This window comes from Arachis duranensis, chromosome 4 (assembly GCF_000817695.3).
Source record: "Arachis duranensis cultivar V14167 chromosome 4, aradu.V14167.gnm2.J7QH, whole genome shotgun sequence".
In the NCBI taxonomy this organism is placed as follows: domain Eukaryota; kingdom Viridiplantae; phylum Streptophyta; class Magnoliopsida; order Fabales; family Fabaceae; genus Arachis; species Arachis duranensis.
Genome location: NC_029775.3, coordinates 33956951 through 33962946, shown reverse-complemented (window position 1 = coordinate 33962946; position 5996 = coordinate 33956951).

The following is a 5996-nucleotide window of genomic DNA, read 5'->3' as shown; positions in this document are numbered from 1 at the left end:
GCAACTCTGCCCTGCCCACTCCAAGGGCAGAGCACAAAATGGTGCCTTGGAGCAAGGAGAAGCAAACTCTGCCCTGCCCTTGTGGAGAGCAGGATCGGGCTCCATGAGGAAGAAAATCAAGGTAAAAATGTCAACTATGCAAGCCACAAGGTTCGAACAATGAACCATGAGGAAGCCAAGCTCTAAGACCCACTAGCGTGCCAAGAAATCAAAAGAAAAAGTAGCGTGTTTGCAAGCCACCAGGTTCGAACACGGGTCATGAAGATTGGGAACCTTGCCCTGCCCTTGGCGCGGGCAGGGCAGCATTTGAAATGGTGCATGGACTTGGCGCACCAAATTTCCCTTGGCAGCACGATCCGCGCGCACAACGCCCCCTGGCAGCACCAACCGAGCGCACAACGCCCCCTGGCGCACCAAAGCTTTCCTGCCCTGCCCTTGGCGCGGGCAGGGCAGCGTCCCACGCACCAACTCACTCTGGCGCGCCAATTTCCTTTCCTGGCGCACCAACCTTCGCATCTGGCATTACCAACATTCCCGCCCTGCCCTTGGCGCGGGCAGGGCAGCCTCTGGCGCACCACGCAGCACCAAGACGCAACATGGCCGCACCAACTCCAAGCACCAAGCATCAATTTTCTGCCCTGCCCTCCACAAGGGCAGGGTAGCCTCCTGGGAGTGGATTTTGGGCCAAAATTCAAATTAAAAATTAATTTGAACTCATTTCTTCACCAATCCAAAAGCCCATCCAAATCCCAAAATCCAAGAATAGAAAGTGTATAAATAGGACTTAGTTTGATGTAATTAGGACTTTACTTTTGGATTTTTACCTTTTGCTACCTTTATGCTCATTTTTGAATTTTCACTTTTACCTTGGCTTTGCAATTTTACTTTCATCTTGCTTTCGAGTTTCCTTGAGAGACTTGACCGAGAACTAAGAGGATCAAAGGAGAGTCTCCTTCCTCACTTCTCTTGGGCAATTCTACTCTTCTGTTTTCTGAGTATTGGGTGTGTGAAATTGGGGAAATTCTGTCCCAATTCCCATTCAAGCTCTTTGCCTTTAATTTTCTGCATAATTCAATCCAAATTCTGTTATTCAATTGCTTCTTCTTTAATTTTCTGTCAATTGCTTAGTGAATCTAGATCTGGGAAGGAAATTGGGTTTTAGGCTCTGCTACCTAAGCCCTGGGGATCCTGAGATCACTTTTGGTTCTTCTGTGAACCTTTACTGCACTTTAATTTCCTTGCTGTTTAAATTTCTGTTTGCATCCAATTCAATTTCTGCTATCTTCATTACTGCAATTTACTTTTCTCTTGTTAAGATCTTGCAATTCCACTCCTTAATTCCCTTTTATCTTCTAGCAATTTATCTTTCTTGCCATTTAAGTTACTGCAATTTAAGTTTCTTGCACTTTAAGTTTCAGTCATTTACTTTCTTGCTCTTTAAGTTTCTGCACTTTTACTCTTCTGTTCTTCATTTTACTGCAATTTTCCCTCTCCCCTTTACATTTACTGTCATTTACTTTCTGTTAAACACAAATCACTCAACCAAAGCTTGATTCGCTTGACTAAATCACCCACTGAACTAAAATTGCTCAATCCTTCAATCCCTGTGAAATCGACCTCACTCATGTGAGTTATTATTACTTGATGCGACCCGGTACACTTGCCGGTGAGTTTTGTGTTGGATCGCTTTCCACACATCAGTTAACTTGTTGCATAAGAGGCAGTGGCAAGCAATTAAGTTTGGTGTCCCCAACACCTAAATAAATCCAAGAGCCACACTCAATTTATGCATACTAACCATGTAATTAAGGGCTTGAGAAGCAAGCAACTTTGAGAATTATGCAGGACATGAGTCAACAATTGAAGATATTGTGCATCTTAACTCAAAGAAAACATAACAGAAGGAAGAATCAAAGGGCTGCAACTTCAAAGGTTGTATCTAAACTTAATCCTTGCTGCTGTGAATTATTTTGAACATGGAAACCATTATATATCCTGCTAAAGTGTCTATCTAGTTGCAAGTGAAGTTGTTTGATTAAGTATGCTTATTTGCATAAGTGCTTGTTATCCATAACCGAGCTGAATTGTGTTTTGTTTCCCATAAGCTTGAATAAAAGAGAATTGTTTGAATTGGAAAGTAAATATCCAATGTTGCATAAGTAGAATGGAAGTTAATGGTGGTATATGTGTCTGATTAAATGCCTAACTCATAAAATAATTGCTGCATAGTATCATTTTCATTGAAGTGTGAGCTAGCTTGCTGTTATAAAGGATCTTATCAATAAAGAAAAAGCCCTTGAGAACAAAAATAAAGAAAAGGAAAAAGAAAAAGCCAATCTGGCAAAGAAAAGGAAGAAGAAAAAGCCAATGTGGCAAGAAAAACAAAGAATAAAGGTTGGACACCAATAGCTTGGACCCTAGGACACATGCCTGTGGTGTTCTTGTACTAGGATATGCTTGGATAAGTAAATTCTGAGGGGTATTTCAAAACCCGGTCACTTAGATCAACTGATTTGGGATGGCCAATTGAAAATCCACAATAAAGAGCAACCTAGATACAGAACATTTAGTTATCCAAAGAGATGCTGGGCATGAATGATCCTAGGAGGAAATAGTGAGCCATGTGTCTATGGTGGAAAGATGTTGAGTAAAAATAAAGCCAAAGGCTACTACTGCAACATTAGACACCAAGCCTCCAAAAGAATAATAAGCTTGTTAAGCAACATGAGAAAAGAAAAGTTAACAAGGGAGCAAAGAAAGAATAAACCTTATAACAGCAAGTTTAGTAAGCCTTTAAGGAAATATGTAATTATGTAACAGCAACAATAATTGAGTTATCATTGTCTGCATAAAAACTCATTGAATCAAGTTCTGCTATATGCCTAATAAGGATATGTGTTCTTTTCTTGTTCATTTCAGTTTCTCTTAGTTTTGATGCTTGCTTGGGGACAAGCAAGATTTAAGTTTGGTGTTGTGATGACAAGTCATCATATACCCATTTTTCAAGCTAATTTCACTTGTTTTATTAGTTTTTATGCACTTTCTTACATCCTAAGTAAGTGATTCGGAATGAAAATGCATAACTTCTTTAAATCAAGCAACTACCATTAAATTGATGCTAACTCATGAGGTTTAAGCTAAATTTAATTGATTTTTAATTGATTTATAAGCCTTGTGAATTTAGTGATACTTTGATTAGTTGTTTTGATTATTTGAAGATGAAGAAAAGAAGAAAAGAGGAAGCGTGGCTTAAGAAAGCGTGGCCCAAGAGAGAAGAAGTGTGGCGCATGGAAAGGAGGAAGCAAACATTGCCCTCCACAAGGGCACACTGCCCTCCAGGAGGGCAACATAATGAAACAAGCTTTGAGAAGCAACACTGCCCTGCCCACAACAAGGGCGGAGCACAAATTGATGCCAAGGATCAAGGAGAGCAAAAACTCTGCCCTGCCCTCCTCAAGAGCAATATCGGGCTCATCAAAGAAATAAATTCAAGGAAAAAGCTTACCAATGCTTGCCACAAGGATCGAACTCGGCGCCATGAGGAAGTAAGGAACTAGGCCTCACTTTGGTGCCAAGAAAACCAAGGAAAAGAAGTAGCGTTTGCCTCCCCCGAGTTTCGAACGCGGGGCTTCACTTTTGGAAACATTGCCCTGCCCTCCGCAAGGGCAGGGCAGCATTGTGTGATGCACGGCCAGCGCACAAGAGTTGGCACACCAAGGGAGTATCGGCAGCAGCAGCACGCACCGGTAGCAGAATCTGGCGCACCAAAAAACTCTGCCCTGCCCTCCACAAGGGCAGGGCAGCATCCTGCAGCACCACATGCACCAACACACACGCACAAGGGCCACACGCACAACTTCCTGCCCTGCCCTCCACAAGGGTAGGGCAGCCTCCTGGAAGCCAATTTTTCATGGGCTGAAAAATTGGATTAAAGATCCAATTTAATTCATTTCTTCACCAAATCAAAAACCCATCCAAATCCCAAGATCCAGGAATAGAAAGTGTATAAATAGGAGATAGTTTGATGTAATTAAGGACCTTTCTTTGGAGCTTTGAACCTTTTCTTTTATTTTTGAATTCTTAACCTTCTCTTGGAGACTTCATTGAGACTTCAGAGAATTGGGGAGGAGAATTGATCTCTCTTCTTCCTCGTTCTTGCTTGAGCATTTTTATTTTTCTTGTTTGAGTCTTGGGTGTGAAGAATTGAGGAAATTCTGTCTCAATCTCCATTCAAGATCTCTTTAATTCCTCTTCTGCATAATTGAGTTCAATTACATTTCCTTTACTGCTTCTTCTTTAAATTCTGGTCAATTGCTTTGTGAACTTGGATCTGGGAAGGCAATTGAGATCTAGACTTTTCTATCTAGTCTCTTGAGTCCTGAGATCCCATTTTCCTTTTTGGTTCTTCTGTGAACCCCTGCTGCAAGTTAATTCCCATTTCTGTTTGAGATCTAGTTTATTCCAATTCATCTTCTACTTTATTAATTGTTGAAATTTAATTTCTCTTGCTGAAATCTGAATTCCCAATCCTCAACTCCCCTTTTCCATTCAAGCAATTTACATTTCTTGCATTTTAAGTTACTGCAATTTACATTTCTTGCCCTTTAAGTTTCAGTCATTTAATTTCTTGTTCTTAAGATTCAGCACCTTTACTTTCCGTTCTTTTTAATTTCTGCAATTCACCCCTCTCCCTTTACATTTTCTGCTATTTACTTACTGCTGGATACAAAATCACTCAACCAATACTTGATTCGCTTGACTAAATCAACCACTAAACTAAAATTGCTCAATCCTTCAATCCCTGTGGGATCGACCTCACTCCCGTGAGTTTTATTACTTGATGCGACCCGGTACACTTGCCGGTGAGTTTTGTGTTGGATCGTTTTCCACACATCACCTAACGTCCTGAGCTAAAGTCTCTGCCCACTTCACACTTTCTCTCTGGAAGTAAAACCAAGCCCAAATGAAGAAGAGAACTGCTTCAAACTCAAGATCCAAAGGCCCAAGACTTGAAGAGCCAACTAAAAGCTGAGAAGAGTAGTATATATAGAAGTAGCTTTGAATTATTTAGGGAGTTCTGCAAGTTGGAAAACTACTCTCTGCATTTTTCTCTGCTCTTCTAGTTCCATGATGTATTCTCCATCTTTGTTTTCATTTTCTAGAGCTATGAACAACTAAACCCCTTTCATTGGGTTAGGGAGCTCTATTGTAAGTTGATGGATCAATACTAGTTTTCATTATTCTTCTTCTATCTTTTCTCTTGATTCTACTTGAAAGCTTTCGATCTTCATCCCATTGGGTAGTTATCTTGGAAAAGAAACTATTCAAACTTGGATCCCTTCTGAGCCTTGAAAGAGGAATGAAGAGATCAAGCTAGAAATGCTTTCTCATGCTGGACCAAATTGGGTTTGGATGGATATGTGACTATAATCCTCTCAATACTTGATTTGGGAAATGCATGTGGTATAATCAGTGACCACACTTCATCTCTTCTCATAAGAAATTGACCAAGGAATTGGCTATTGATCAAGATTTGAGAGATTGAATTGCAAGAAATTGTAATTCAATCAATTAAGATTGCCAAGGAGATCAATGACTGCATTGATTGAGGAAGAGATGAAAATGAACTTGATCCGGAGAATTGCAACATCTCCTACACCCAATGAACTCCCCAATTCTGATCTCACCCATTCTCTTTAATTTCTGCATTTACTTTCATGAGCAAACACCCCATTCCCATTTACAATTCTGCAATTTACTTTCAGTCATTTACTTTTGCCATTTTAAATTCTAGCATTTACTTTTCTGTTATTTACATTCCAGCATTTTATTTTCTGCAAATCTCTACCCATATTCTGAATTCGTTTAACTAGAGCATTCTTCTAATTAAAGTTGCTTGATCAATCAATCCCTGTGGGATTCGACCTCACTCTATTGTGAGTTTTTACTTGACAACAAATTCAGTACACTTGCCGAAGGAAATTTGTTGAGAGACA